This window comes from Microtus oregoni, unplaced genomic scaffold (genome assembly GCF_018167655.1).
Source record: "Microtus oregoni isolate MIOR12 unplaced genomic scaffold, Mior012 000035F_ref0000213, whole genome shotgun sequence".
NCBI lineage: Eukaryota > Metazoa > Chordata > Mammalia > Rodentia > Cricetidae > Microtus > Microtus oregoni.
The window spans coordinates 20,541,169-20,557,832 of NW_024543094.1; the positions used below are offsets into that span (position 1 = coordinate 20,541,169).

Consider the following 16,664-nt stretch of genomic DNA (forward strand, 5'->3'; position numbering starts at 1 on the left):
ATGGTGAACAGTGACTCAAAGGGAAACTGAAACACTAAAACCATGCTTCAGATTTAGACCAAGAAGGGCTTTTAAAGCAATATTTGATCCACGAATGGTCAAAATGGTAGAAAATAGGTGGGGTGCTTCACCCCAAATGGAATATCTATAGCACAACTCCTGCACTTAAGGCTCAGGGGACATTGCAGAAGAGGGGGCCAAAGGACTGTAAGAGCCTGTGGACTGTGAACTGCTGTGTGACAGTGTGTTCTGAGCGGGACAGAACGTTGTGTCCGTAAACTTTCAATAGGGTGACCTACACACGACCTGTAAAGACCATGTCAGCTGACAGGACAACACAGGGTCCCACCCCCTAGATGAAGAACTAAAGACAGCAAAGGCTGCTGAGGGAGGAAGAACCTTTTCTGTTGTTTGTTTCCACTGTGATGGGAGCCCCCAGTCTTAACTGCTCAGCTACAAACACATATATAGGGCCACACTAATTGGTTTTAGTAGGATACACATATCAAATGCACAGCACCCGTGCCTCGATGTGGCTCCTGGCGCCCTCACACTTATGCTGCAAGCACTTCTCCCACCCAGCTACCTTACCAGGCACCAAACTTCTTAATCCAATTTTACAAATAAGTGCTTTTACTATTAGCGATTTCCCCCCAAAGTTACCAAAGGGAACTTAAGACAAGTTTGAAGCAACCAGTTTGCATGGAGCGCAGCGCTCTTGGCCTGCGAAGCGTGAGGATGCCCTGGACTTCTCGGAGAGCAGTGGGTGAGACAGGAGCACACACTGAACAGATAGGGAAATGGGAGCCGACAGCACACAGCAGTTATTCCCCAGACGTCCTGCTGAGGGCATTAGCGGCTCAGCTCCTTTACCAGTTCTGCATTCTTCCCGTACTGAGGAACAGAAAATGCCATTTTGGGGGAAGACACCATGCTAGGTAGCATAGGCTTTCCACTTTCTGGTGTGTAGGAAACTCGGATTTTGAACTGTGAGCCAAAACAAACGCCCCCTTCCTTAAGCCGGTCATACATTTGATCACAGCAACAAGAAGAGTAACTAGTAAAGATGACGATTCTTAATTGTGACAGCTTGACTGGAAGCAGAGCAACCTGATAAGCTAAGACCTTATCCTTCCACCTACTCCCTGACCGTCCCCTGGGTGCCTTTTCTTTGTCACTTACGCAGACTCCCAAGTAGAGCGTCATTCCCGAGGCTCCCTGAGCGTGCCCAGCCGTGGTGGCTTCCCCACTTCCTGCTTTACACTTTTCCTGTAAAGTCATTTCGTCCTATTGTTTATGTCAAGTTCATTTCCCACAGTCCTTTCAGTTCACACAGAGATATCAATTTAAAATCGCTGTATTGAGAAAAGAAGCATCTCCCTTCTCAGTCGTTTTTTGATTTGAAAAGGCATCCACGCTGTTGGTTTAAAAAAACTCATTAGAGACATTCAACTGGAGCCAGAGTGTAAGATCTGGATACACCAGAGGGAATGCCTGGAAAAAGTCCATTACAATCTCACAGTCTATGAGGACCGGCGAGGTGTTGGTTCTAGGATTAGAGAACTTTCAGGAAGGTCTGTTTCAGAGAAGACAACCATATATTTAGCTTTTCTTAATTTGCATAAATGAAAGAGGATGATTTGCTCCAATGCAGAAAAAAAATTGCATCTAAGATACTTGATTTCCTGTACGTATTGGTCTCAGGATAAACCAGACATTTGAAAATACAAGAAAAGCCAAACCAGTCTGAGATGGTTGAAGGTAGGCCCACTGCAGACTACTGGATGCTGGAAATGGAACCTATATTTTTTGATTGATTAGACTTTAGGTATATTTTATCCCACCTCTCACCAGCACTTCTTTTTCTAGTATTTTTTAATAGTCAGAAAAAAAATGTCTTTGGGAATATGGATTATTTGTTTACTTAGTGGGAACCCTCTGAACTAGAGGAGTGTCAGACATGATTTCTCCCTGCCCTTTCTGACTGGGTAAATTCACACACATGTTTTAGCAGTTCAAGCCCATGTTTCTCAATCTTCGGCATGTGTGGGTGGGCTGGTATCATAATGCCTATACTTTAGCCCAAATTTCAGCAGCTCTTGTAAGGCCTCTGCACCCTTCCTTCCAGCCCTTTAATCAGGTTTCTGCAGAAATAGTTTCATCTGCTATGTGCATTTTTTCAGGAACCCCCATGCCTTTGCTATTTTAAAATATTCCAATAATAGCAAAAAGTATAAAAACCTCTAGGCTAAGCAATAGCTAGACAGCTTCTTACTTGGCATCCACCTCCACTCGTTAACACAGCCATGCGCTGTGTAAGGATAGATCAGTGATGGCCCAGAAAATTTTGTTGAAGATGAAGATTTCTTTTTGACGGTGGTATTGGGTCAGTCTGGTGTTACTATTGTGACACATTATCCACAGATGTGCATGCGCATTGTGTACAGCACCTCCAACTGTGTGCAGTATATAAGAAATGGCTATGAAGTTGGCTTACTCTGAATCGTGGATTTAAAGCATATCTTTTAACCAATAAACAATGACTGTAACACTGTGTTATGCTGCCAACAGCCTTGGATATGTCAGCTTTGTCTCTGGTTGTGCAGTAAGATGCCCTCATTGGACGATCGACTTCCACTTTCTATGTTTGTTGGTATAAATCCATTCTATAATGTTCACAAAATGATGACATTTTTCAAGACACATCATTAGCGATATGTGATTATTCCCTCTCACAGAGCCTGTGGGATTGCCCAGAAGTTCCCACAGATGTCCTTCTCAGAGCTAATGAAAATAGCCTCGTGGATCCACAGCGATTAACTGTGCTAAGACAGAGATACTTGCTGTATGGCTAGTCGGATGAGAAGGTAAACTAGGCCTATGATCTGTCCCTCAAAAGGTTCTTCCTCAAATTCTTGCCTTCAAATGAAACCCCGGTGGTACTCATTTATGTTCTATTTCAACTTACAGATGGGTTACTTTCAATAAATCCTTTCCAGATAAGAGGAGGGATTTAAATGGGACTGAGAAACATAAGCAAAGAACATTGGAGGGAGAGTAAAGTTGTAAGGAGAGGTGAAGAGGAGGTCCATGAACCTTCCCACCACTTTGTTTGTCCCAACGCATCCGTTCCTACACTCAGCATCCCAAAGCTTAAAGACTTCTGTCTTCCCTAGGTCTGGTCTCTCTTTCAACACAGCACACCTCTCCTTAGCAATAACTCCAGGGATGATAGCATTTCTTCTCAGGAGAAATGCCATGTCAAGGGAAGTCAAAGGTGTATGATCTGTCCTTACTCTCTTCCTTTCCATTGTGATGTTGCCTATTGGGACCATTCAACTAATTTTCCATCAGATGTCTGATGAGCCTCAACCTTTCAGCTATTTGTAGAGTTTCAGTGAGAAAAACAAGCTGGCTTGATTAAGTCTCAACCACTGACTGCCATGCATTGAGGGACTATAAGGTGAACATCTCAGGCCTGGAAGATGGCTCTATTCATAAAAAGCTTGACTTGCAAGTATGGGGTTCTGAATTCAACCCCACAATCCACATAAAAAAGCTCTCTGTGATGATGAATACTTGCAATCCCAGGGCTGGGGTGATGGAGACTGGCAGATTCCTGGAGCTCACTGACCAGCTAGTCGAGCCTAGTTAATCAATATAATAATAGAAAATAATATCAAAGATAAGGTGGGTGGTATTTCCAAAGAACATCCAAGGTTGTCCTCTAGCCTACACACCTGAATATATACACACGGGGGGGTGGGGGGGTGGGGGGGAGGCTTCTTCCCAGTGTGAAAACATACAAGGTTCAAAATAGCTCTAAAAAAGCCATAGGGAAAGAAGGCAAATGTGGAAGTCAAAAAGTTAGATGACTGATGTGTGCCACGGCTAACACTCCTGCTCCGGGATACGCATTCATAGCACGTAGCTTGATTTCTCTCCAGGGAGAGACTGACAGGTCCCCAATCATTTCTTATTAACCACGCTTTGATTACACAGGTGTGAGAGGGCACACAGAAAGCAGATGAGCAAGACCTAGTTGAACCTACAATCATAAGACACCAGCCTTGTTATAACCCACAATTTAGAATGCTCTGGAAGTGCAAGAGTTTTTAATGGGCAAGGAGAGCTCACAAGTGATTCCCCCTTGCTTAGCCTGTCCCCTATCAGTTCTCTCCAACGTATCCACAGTATGTGTGAATTTCAAAGCTTACCCAATTAAATGAATTCGGCTTCTAGTACCAGTCTTGAAGTTCACCAGAAAAGAAATCCTAACGCAGAAAAGAGCAAGGCTTGGGTGTTCTCACTTGGGCATGTAGCCTTGAAATAGATACGACAGCTCAATTTTCCAATATGATATGCGGGAAATGTGAAATTAGCTCCAATTATATCCGCTACAGTGATTATGTATGCAGGAGGTTTGAAATGGGGCAACTTGTCACGGCTACTTCCTGAAGCTTTACTTTCTAGAATTCAGAACCTAGCCCACAGGAAATCAACTGCACAAAAAATAAAAAGATACCTTGAGGGAGGAACATGAAAATACACTTTGTTTGTTTTATCTGGGTATCATTCCAGACTGGTTTCATAGCATGACCTCTGTTGGTCAACACAGATACACAGAGGTTAACGTGACCAAGCCCTTCCACATCAACCCTAATGCCTTTGTGATCTACATGTACCCAAGCATGCACCAGAGACATATCAACAAAGTATCATTTTCATCAAATGATTGTGTGCACTCAGCCTCGTTCATATGTGTTCTCTAACTAAGGCTGGTCCAGTGCTGTGCTACTAGAAATATCTTGCAACAGAATTGTTTTTCCTGGTCTTTCTTACTGCAGCTGGGAATCCAGATGTGACACTTGGAACCCCTAGTTTCCATGGGGATATGAAGAGATCTATTAAAGGTGGTAGAGCAGTGTCTCTTCGAGGTCTAGTCTCTAATGACTATAGAGCATCCAAGGGAACCCGTGGTAACCTACCTGTGGCTTATGAGTACAAAAGGAAGTCTATCTTCATCGAGCCCTGACTAACGATGCTACTAAGTTTTAGCTTGTCATATGCAAGCCAAGCTGACCTGTGTAGCATCTTTTCAGAATCATATTCTAACCAGAACATAACTGCTGGGGTCAGCAGCTTTTTAGACTCGTAGCTTCTTTTGACTGCTAGCTCTACAGAGCAGAGGGAAGCTAAGGTAGATTGTGCCATTTGCGGGTTTCTTCTCCTCCTTGTTTTCTTCCCCCCTCAGTCCCTACATCTGACCCTACCACCACTGCCACAATAATAGCTAGAAGGTGTTTTTGTTTTCCACTCCAATTTTCATAAGACTACATTGAAATGATAAATTTCAAATAAATACCAAGGAAACCTATAAGAATTATAGATAACTAACAATTCCTGTTAAGCTACCAACAAGCAAATATAGGGAAGGGGCATAGACTTTTGGCTGTCCCTTATTGTGGGCTGGAGAAAACACCTGGCTGACATGAGTTCCCGCTACAAGAAGCTGTGCTACCACAATAGGCTAAAGCAACAGGGTCAAGTGACCATGGACTTGAAGCCTCCAAAACCATCAGTCAAAGCAAACCATTTCCTCCTCTGGAGTAGACTACTTCGGGTATTGTGATAATGAATGGAAACTCTTCAACACAGGGAAGCCCTAGAGAACTCTCCATTCCTCCCTCCTTCAGAGGATCCACAGTGACTGTGCTCGGAGTCCCTTGATTCCAATCGCTATAAACCCAGCCTACCTGGGAGAAAAAATGAGGGAGACAAACTGCCCAGACTTCTCTGAGTATTCTTTCTCCTCCTGGCCAGTCCAACTACTCAGAATGCTGAGACTGAACATGGACATTGCTCAGGAGTCAGCCACTGTTGACCCTTCCCTGCTGAGTTCACAGGGCTCAACACAGCGCGGCATTGGTTGAGCGGCTTTGATCATCCCAGAGCTTTACACGGGGAGCTCCATATGTTAAAGTTCATAAAATATTAGATCTACATTTCTTCCTTCCTTGTTTTCTTTAGTTTTCCGAGACAGGGTTTCTCTGTGTAGTTTTGGTTCCTGTCCTGGAACTAGCTATCTCTTGTGGACCAGGCTGGTCTTGAAGTCACAGACATCTGCCTGCCTCTGCCTCCCAAGTGCTAAAATTAAAGGTGTGTGCCACCACTGCCCAGATTAGATCTGCATTTCCATTGTCTTTAAGAAAATATACAATGCAGGCTCGGGATACAGCCCAGAGGAAGACTCCTTGCCTATCATGTGAAGGGTCTATGTTCATTCCCCATAGTGACATAAATATATTGTCAGCCTTGTCTGCTGTTCTGCTTCACAGGCACTGACCACCTTGTTTTTCAGACAGGATCCACCTTGTTTTCTGAGTCACCTGAAACTCCTTGTCTTAAGCTGGCTAAACAGTGACTTGCCAGAAATAGGTAATTTAATAGTATTATATAAAGTAATAATATATTACCATATATCATAATGGAGTTTATAACTCTAAAAGATAGGAGCTTAAAGAGAACACCCATAACACTTTTCATGCGATTAGACACTATTTTCTTAATACTATCAAATAGAGCTTAAACTGACTCAATTGAGTGTGCTTCTTTTAAAGCTGTTTGTTTAAACAAGATTCAAATAAGGTCCATAAACAATCATCAGCTAGTAAGAAAATGAAAATGGCCTGGTCACAGAAGACAGTGCTGGAGGTGGGGAAACAAACCCAACAGGAAGGCAGGAGGCTGAGGTCAAAGCACAGAGCATCTGCTGAGCAGATACATGACCCTGGGTTTTGCCCCCAGCATTTTCCTCCCTCTGTCCCCACCAAAGAAAAAGGGACAGAGCAAAATTCCTACAGACCTCTGTGCATCCAAAGTCCCTGGCTGACGTGGGATCTTCCCAGATCTTGTGGGTCGTGCAGTTTTGCTCACATTCTGTTTTTCTGAAAGAGTGGACTCCTTTGGCCCTTTGCCCATCGTGCCTACTTTAGCAGCTTACTGCTTATGTTTATAAGCAATCTCCTACCCTCTCTCCTTGTTTTACATGTATGAGACTGCTGCCATCCCTGCCCCGTGTCCTCCTCTCTCAGGGAGAAAGAACTTTGTGCACCGCAGCAACAGATCTACCATTGAGCTGCACCCCGAGCTCACTGCCTCCATTGCAATGAGAAGGCCCCTCCATGTTTGAACAACCGAGGTTCTCAGCCTATGAATGTGCATACAATTTCTACGTTGAGTAGCAAATATGGAATCAGGAGGTGCCATTGAATGAAAGCATTTCAGAAGACAAAGGTGCTGCACAAGAGGCAATGTGGAGACTGTGCCTCTTAGGAAAGCCAAGAGGGGACCATTTGTCTGTTCTCCTCCACTGGCATCTGCCCAGCAAAGCATCACCTCTGCTGTGCTTTGTGGTATCATGAAAACTGCAAAGAAAATGATAGTATTGCAAAGAAGGGAAAAATACTAATGTTACAAGGAAAGAGAACAGAAATACAGCTATTTCTTGGGGATCATAAAGGGTTGCTCAGGGTGGCATTGAACTTGCTATCTCACCCAGATTTATCCTTGAGTTCTCTATTCTTCTGCCTTAGTCTCCTGAGTTTAGAGATGGCAAAGAGCTTCTTTTATTTTTATATTTGCTTCTTTTAAAGAAAGTCAGGTTGAATGTGTTGCAGTTACTGTCCTCAAGCCCGTGTATGACCTGTACTGCTGCCAGAAAACCTCACATGTACAATGTGTTTCTTTTTTTAGTGTTTACATGCCAGAAACATTCATCCATAATTGGCATAAATTTATTCAATGTAAAGTACCCAAATTTTTCACTATTTCTGTCTTACTAATGTCCTTTTCCTATTTCTAAGTGTTATTTTTGTTTGGTTTTTGGTGGGGGTTTTTTTGTGAGCCATTGAAAATACTATCAGAAATGTATGTGGGGAAAACATTAAGTAGGCATAAGCATTGACTTAAGGAGGACTGTAAGAAAAGACTACTTTTAATTTAATTTAAAACTAACTGGTTCATTAGAAAGAAGGGAAAATTCACTAAAAAGAAAAAAAAATCCTTTGTTGCCTATACTTAAAAATGAAAATAGAGAGCTGAAAACGGTCCTGTCTTTGAAAACGGCAAACCTGAGACTTCACATATTGTAAAGAGGGTTGGGATGGAGCTCAGTTGGTAGAGAGCTTACCCAGGAAGCGGGAAGCCTCAGGATCCATTCCCAGACACCCATAATCCTTGGACTGAGAAGTTGAAGGTAGGACACTCAGAAATTCAAGGATATCTTCAGCTATGCCTGCATGAGACTGTCTTTAAAATATCATAAAGTGACTTGTAAAGCTCTTTATTTTTTACAACTCAAAGTGAGAATGTAGAAATAAAGATTTTGGACAACAAAAGTGTGTATCTATTTTATTCTTGTTGGCAGTGGCAGCGGCAGTGTGTGTGTGTGTGTGTGTGTGTGTGTGTGTGTGTTGAGAAAGGGTATTGCTATTTTTTCAAAAAGGCAAATTGTGACTCAGGAGAGATGTGCCAGTAGGTCAGACCTTTTGCTGTTAATCATGACTGATTTGGGATTCCCCTCTGTATGCTATGGATATGTTTTATTACCATTGGTTAATAAAGAATCTGCTTTGGTCTATGGCAGGGCAGAATATAGCTAAGCGGGAAAACTAAACTGAATTCAGGGAGAAAGAGGGCAGAGTCAGGCAGATGCCATGTAACCACCCAAGAAGCAAGATGTAAGTTAATAAACCATGAGCCTTGTGGTAAAATATAAAATAAAGAAAATGGGTTAATTTAAGATATAAGAGCTAACTAGGAATATGCCTGAGCCGCTGCCCAAACAGTGTTGCAGTTCATATAGTTTTGTGCTGTTATTGGGGTCTGGGTGGCCAGGAAATGAGAGCACAGTCTCCATTTACACACGGGGACTCAAAATCAGATCCCAGCACCCATTGAAAAATACGGTCATGCCATACACTCTTGTAACCCAAAACTGTTGAGCAGCAGAGATAAGAAGACTGCTGGGACTTTCTGGCTACTGGCCTAGCTCCATCTTCACTGAGAGACCCTGCCTCAAAGGAATAAGGCAGAGAATGCGATCCCTGTTGATCTAGTTTGATCTCTCTTGCTGTGATAAAACATGCTGACTGAAAGCAACTTGGGCAGGAAAAGGTTTATTTCCTGTTACACTTCCGAGTCACAATCTACTGTTGACGGAAGTCAGAGCAGGAACTCAAGGAGGGAACCTGGGGACAGAAAGTCAAGCAGAGAACTTAGAGGAATGCTGTTTACCTGCTCGCTGGTGAGTTTCTGCTTAGCCTGCATTCTAATACAGCCAGGACTGTCTGCCCAGCAAGAGCAGCAGCATAGTGGGCCAGGCCCTCCCACATCAATTGGCCACCAAAAACTGACCTACAGACACACCCCAGGCCAATATGATGGAGGTAATTCCTCAGTCGAGGCTCCTTATCCTAGGAGAGTCAAGTTGACAGACAAGTGAAGCCCATAGTGACAGTGACAGGGCAGGGTCCCGAAGTCCTCTTTCCTCCACTTTCCTGCCCACAGACATAGATCCACACCCCCATTTCCTGGTCTGTACTGTGTGAAGAAGCTACACACACCACCACTGATGACAGCCGTGTTTCTGTTACCATGCCTTCACTGCCATAGAGAACTGAAATCCCCCTGAACCTGTGAAATATGCATTTCCTCCTGGATGGTGTGTCTCTTGGGTGTTCTGTCTCAGCAATGAGATGCCATGGATATAGGATTCCTCCCCCTTACACAGCCAGCCACTCTGGAGGGATAGCTAAGTCTGAATCATTCTGACTAGCTCTGCAGAATACAGACGTTTTTGACACTGAGTTTTAACAAAAATCAATCTATTACTTAATTATGGATTAACCAATTCATCCTTGCAAGGAACATTCACAGTACAAGACATATTTATTGAGCATATCTACCGCAGGCAAAATACGTTAAGTATGGAAGGGGAAAAAAGCAATTGTGTTGATTGTAGTGCTAAGAAATTTTAAATCTCTTTGAGATAAATATTTCGACTGATCACAGTGGCACATTTTTGCAACCAGCACTCACGAGGTGGGGGCAAGAAGCTCACGGGTTGGAGGTCAGCTTGGACTACATATAAAGTTCTGGGCCAGGTTAGATTACAGTGAGACCCTGCCTCCAAAAGCCCCAAGAAAACACAATGTGGATAGCACAGTGGTCACAGGAATCCACGACTAATAGGCAAATACATGACAACAAATTAAATTGTATGAGCTTTGAAGAGGAAAGACATCTATGGGGCCAGAAGAGGAAAGCGGATCAGTCACGGCAGGTGCTGTGTGACTCTGGAATAGCGAAGGACAGAGAAAGCAGACAGAGACTTTCTAGCCCCTGGAACAACAACAACAGATCCTAGGTGTTGGGAAGTTTCTGAGCAAGTGCAGAACAGGTGAGAAGACTGGCCTGTCAGGAGGGACAGGACTGGAGGGAAGAGCCCCCACAGGAAGGTCAGCTGTGGAAGCACAGCAGGGAGAGCCTGGGGCAGTCAAGTCTGCTGGAATGAAATCTGCTAAGTAATTAGGAGCTGTGAGGATCAGCGAGCTGGAGAAAATGTGATTAATGTGGCATTTTAGGAGAGCGAATCTGGCAGGTGTGTGCAATTGGTCAGCACAGAGATGGGGGAGTGGAGGATGTGGTGGTTCAGTGTGGCCACATCCACACTTGAAGATAATTTCAAAGGAAGGAGAGAGCTTTTGAGAGAGAATAGACCCACTGAGGCCGCACCATCTTCATTCACGTTAGCCTTGGCTTATTGGAAGCAAATCTCCGAACTCTGTTTTTTTCTTAATTCAAAATAAAGGCTTGTTGATGCTTCCATCTTCTTCTTTGTTCACTGAGTGTAACTGTTATAATTATGGAGACAGACAGAGGCTATAAAACTAATTCTGGCTAAGAATGTGCTAACTGTGAAATACTCACAGAGTAGGTGGCCCCCAGTGACCATGCTCCATCGGGGAGCAGCTAGCAAATCTAGTGTGTATTTGAAATTTATTCCACTGCCCTTTCTGAGGCAGGGCATTGTGATAAATCTCAGATGGGCCTTAAACATGCCATCCTCCTTCCCACTTTCCCTGTGCTGGGATTACAGTTAAATGCTCCATGTCTGGATTCTCCAGTCCCTTTTAACGGTAGATGTATCTGTGGCATACTGTCATTATTAGCTTCAACTGTCATCAAACCTAGAGTCATCTGAGAAGAGGAAACTGCATTTGAAGCACTGTCTGGATTAGGCTAGACCGTGTCCATGCCCATGAGGGACAAGGACACAGCCCACTGTGGGCAATGCCATCCTTGAGTCTGGTGGTCCTGGGCCATATAAGAAGGGTAGCTGAGGGAGTTAGAGAATGAGCCAGCATGCAACATTCCTCCTCGGTTCCTTCCTCACATTCCTGCCTTGAACTCTCTTGATGATGGGCATTAACATGCAAGGTGAAACGAACCCTCTCCTCCCTAAATTGCTTTCTGTCATGCTGTTTAGCATAGCAACAGAAAACAAACTAGAGAATATACTTTAGATAAAGACCAGCTCAAATAATTCTGGGTAGGGTATCAATTTTCATTTCATCACTATTAATATTTTAATATATATATATATTGTATATATCCTCATTTAAATGATTTGGTGCTTGTTTCTTTAAATTACCCTAAAGAAAGAGTAAAAAAATTCTAATTTGAAATATATGTATGATATTGTTCTCTCCATCCTCATCTTTCTCCTCCTCCTTTTTCTCCCCCTCTTCTTCCTCCTTCTCCTATTATTGAATAAAGCATTCTTATTGCTCATCTCTCATCCAGATGATTTGGGAATGGCCTCTCTCAGGCTCCAGATGGGCTAAGGCCAATTGCATTGTACTCTACTTATTCTGTCACCAGGATGTGGGGCTCCCTTAGGTGGCCAAGGTCATAATCTCAGTGGTATCTTGAAAGGTTCAAGCAAATCCGTCCTTGAGTATACCTTCCTTTGCAAGTTCTGCTTCTCCCTAAGACTGGAATTCAGTCCAGTGATGGAATGCTTGTGTAGAAAGAGCAAGGGTTGTCCTCATCTCCATAGGGGAAAAAAAGGCAAAATTACAAAAACATTCAGTGTTATTTATTTGATATGCCAGGAAAGATTTAAGGAAGTGGCTTGGACAAGTTTCCCATACATGGATGTGCACAACATCCCAGTTCCTGTTTATCATTTCCTACAGGCTCTCTTCTCTGTGGAGGATCTCTGGCCTGTACATTAGACCCATCCTATTTCTGAGATGTGAGGAGGGCTTTGACAACAACTTTTGATTGCACTTTGGTCCTCCACCACTCAAGGTTGCTTCACTTGGGTAAATAGGATCTGGGCTGGAGACTGACTTTACTCCCTAGAGCTCTTTGGTGGGATATGGAGCCACTGCCATGAATGTATGTGTGCTATATATTTATAGTATGTATATATATATATATATATATGTGTGTGTGTGTGTGTACCATGTATATATACTATATATGTGTATGCATATACACACATGTATATATACATAGACACTATATGCATACACATAGACACTGACTTAGTTGTCTATGTATATATTCTCCCAGAGACAGCCATTTGAGGTCTATTTTGAACACCTTGGTTAAATGCTATCTGAACCTCACCTTAGATAGTTCTAACATAACAAATACTGCATTGTCCTATATTTGGAACTCATGTCTACCTACCTCAGAAAGAGTCTGGAACTAGGAAAATATGAACACTGGGAAAAGCCAACAGTGGAAAACCTCGGTCTAAAGGCAATGGTTACAACTGATAGGATTGCCCATCAAGTCCTCACTTGGAATAGATTTATTCTTACTTTTAAATAATTATTAGAATATAACTATGTTTTCAGTTTACTCAGTTCTTATTTTTTCATAGCTGGAATTTAGGAGAAGTAAATGCCAAAGGACAAAAGAAGACAATAACTGGACAATTTGGTAATGAGAGATGATTTCATACCAAAATGGTGGGCATATAGTCATTCATACAAGTAAGGCAAAAGTAAGAACAGACACATACCTTTAAAGGGTCAATTTAATTACCTGTATATTTCTTTATTTTGGAGACACTTATAAATATCAAAAAGCATGGAAGAAATGTGAGTATCCAGAGCTATTCCCCTTTTAGAGTGCCTTAGTTTGCTTTCTTTTGCTGTGAAAAACATCATAACCAAAAGCAACTTGGAAAGGAAAGGGTTTATTCCTCTTAGTCTTCCAGGTCATAGTCCATCGTCAAAGAAATTCACAGCAGGAACTAAAGGCAGAAATTTGGAGACAGAAACTGGAGTAGAAGCTATGGAGGAATGTTGCTTACTGGCTTGCTCCTCGCTGCTTGCACAGCCTGCTTTCTTGGAAGATAATCCCCTTCCAGAGAACCAGCCTAAGCTTGATTTGTTATACAATTTAGGACCACATGCCCAGAGGTGACACAATCCAAGGTGGGCTGGGCACTTCCACACCAATTAGCAATAAAGAAAATGTCCAACAGACTTGCTTATAGTTTAATTTCATGAAGGCATTTCTTGAATGAGAGTCCCTAATTCCAAATGACTCTAGCTTGTATCAAGTTGACATAAAACTAACCAACACAGAGGGTTTAAGAGTCCCACAGATACACTGTTGGGTGTTACATCTTGTAAAATACTAAGATAGGCCACAGGGATTAGCACATGTTGGTGTTGGAATCAGATCTATGACAGCCACCTGCAAGCTAAATACTGAAGAATAGCTTCTGGCTCTTAGGTATTATGGGGGTAATGTGTGAGCTCAAAAGAGTGGGTACAGAGTATGAAAATAAGTAATTGCCTACCTATATAGTTATAATATATAGATAATCCACCCACCCATCCAGCAAACATCTTAGACCACTGACTACATTCTAAAAATTGCCCTAGGTTCCAAGAATACAATGAGATCCTAATCTCCAGAAGTTCAAAGTCAAGAGCAGCTCTGTCTTTGAAATCAGGCATGTACTTTATACTAATGGCAGACCACTTGATTCTATCCAACTATGACTAGCTTTCCAATCTCACCACAGACTATGTCTATGATCTTTCTTTCCTACCCCTCTGTGTTGACATCAGTGCAACATGCCAAGTATCTCCTCTCTACCCCGCACTTCGCCTTCAGCATCTCTCAATGTACGACATTCTCTAAGAAAAACCTTGCCTATAATGGGCGCTCAATAGATTGCTTTGACTGAATGGTTGAAGAAACAGTTTGCACACGCCATCCACACACCTCAATTTCAAAGCACCAGACAAACAGCAGTGATATTCAGAACCACTTCAGATCTGCTGTGCCTTAGTTGTTTTTCTCCTCCAGCTAGCTTGGCTTTTGTGTATGTAAATGAAAGAGTTGGTTATAAAAATTTCATGTCCTGCCTCATTGCACTGTTCTATTAAGAACCAGAGCTGACAGGAAAAAGAGACATGTTTCACCCTGAAAACGTGTGCAGCATGCTAGAGACACCTGAGAACTGAGACCATCGCTGATTGCACACCTCGGATTTAATTGCAGGGCAAGGGGGTTGTTTGCAAGTCCATCCTTTTGTTAACATCAAATTGGACCTGACAGATGGGCGGGATGAGCAGACCTAATCCAGTGTTAGAACCCCTGTGTTGCCTACCAGGCCTGCAAGCAGACAGTTAGGACAAGCCCAGTGCTTGCTTGTACTGGCATGCACTGAGATGACTGCACACATCAAGGCATTTTGGCATCCAAGATCATGAAAGGGCTGAAGGAAGGCCTTGACCCATGACGTGGGAAAGAAGAGGTGCAGTGTGCCGTGGAACTCAGCTTCCTGATTACGTAGGTACTCGATTTATAGCTGTGTTGAAGCCAGACAGTAAACACGTGTCACCTTATAAAAATACATGCCCAGCTTACTGGCTCTCTATAAATAAGAGAGCGGATGTGCACCAGCACCTGGCATAATTTACCATCCTCCACCATCAATCCTTCCTTGCCTTTGTAAGAGTGGAAATGGTCAGGGACCAAGCAATCTATAGGGCTCCTGGGAGATGCATGTAATATCGTCTTATGTTGGTGTTGGCTTTGTGGGAAATCTCCTGGAATTTCCTTTCTTGGTCTGACTTGGGATGAAAGCATGGGTCTGTGACTAAGAGGGAACGCCATAGGACAGAACTCCTGTGACACAGAACACTATCAGTTGAGGGACAGATGCTATTGGTTGAAACCCACCCTGTGCTTGCACTGAGGCCTTTCCTTTGTAGACTATTCCCCACGGTGACAGAGGACAACAGAGACACAAAAGGTGGTCTCTTTCTGAAAGATGCTGGCTTAATCCTGTTGGTTGAGTTATACCCGTGTACTCCTTAATATCTGGTACACGCTTGTGACTTCATGGTACTCTAAGACTCCTCCTTCAACATCCCCACCACCTCACCTGAGGCGCAATGGCACAGCCTCCTGAGCACTCGCCCACATCTCCCAGTTACTCGGCACTCATCCATGCACGTGTTCTTCTGGGAAAACTCTTGCACAGTTTTGAAGAACACAGATTCCCACAGATTCCTTTCTCAGGACTCAGGTAAAGGTGAGGGTCTATCATAAGATGAACCTGAACAGAGTCCAGTAGGGAGTGGGCACTCAAGTAGTAGCTGCTGAACAAATCAGGCAACGAGTGAAATACTCTTAAGCTGCTAGTGAGGAGGTAGCCCGAGCTGTGGAGAAAAATATTCCATAAAATCCTGGAGTAACCTTCTCCTGGCTTTCTCATCCTTAGAGCCAGTATCTGCCCTTTATTCCCAAGCAAACAGGAGTCTTATTTTCTGGAAGTTCACAAGAGTTTTTCTTATCCATTGCTGTCTCAATGACTCTAACTTAGCAGCCTACTTCCTTCCTTGAGCTCAGGAGTATCAGGCAACTACTTCCTTCATATTACCTGGTAGAGCCAAAGGGAGAAGGCCCCATCTAGATGGCCCCATTTCTATAGAAAGACAGAAGTTAGAGAAGTGAGAGAGCTTGGTTACCTTAGTGATTGTAGAAGGAGCTGCGGGCCACTTCCCGCCGCCCGGCTTTTGCATGGCTAGCTTTACACAAAATAATTACATGGAGACTGTATTCTTTTAAACACTGCTTAGCCCATTAGTTCTAGCCTCTTATTGGCTAATTCTCACATCTTGATTAACCCATTTCTATTAATGTGTGTAGCACCACGAGGTGGTGGCTTACAGGGAAAGATTCTAGCCTACATCTGCTTCGGGTCAAAGAATCATGGCGACTGCCTCACTTCCCTTTTTCCCAGCATTCTGTTCTGTCTTCCCTGCCTACCTATGTTCTGAACTATCAGGCCAAGCTGTTTCTTTATTAATTAACCAAAGAAAGTAACACATAGAAAGAAGACCCACCTACATCAAGTGATGAGCAGGTAGTAGGAGAGAATGGAAGTGGGGATGGAAAAGCCAGCTTGTACTCAACATGAATGATGTAGGCACCCCACAACAGCTGGGTTTGACCTCAGAGTGCACCCTTGTTCTTGGGGGAGAACACTCAGGATAAGCTGGAAGCCAGGTATATCTAGAATGTCTTTCTTTGACTCTGGAAGTACGAGTCTACCT

At 43.2% G+C, this 16,664-nt stretch overlaps 1 protein-coding gene and 1 pseudogene across 1 annotated transcript in view; one reads left to right on the forward strand and one right to left on the reverse strand.

Annotated features, from left to right (window-relative positions):
* Nucleotides 1–16,664, reverse strand: part of Frmd4a (FERM domain containing 4A) — a 582,923-nt gene that overhangs the window by 382,093 nt on the left and 184,166 nt on the right. The window lies entirely within an intron of this gene.
* Nucleotides 15,501–16,664, forward strand: part of LOC121432561 — a 148,351-nt pseudogene continuing 147,187 nt past the window's right edge.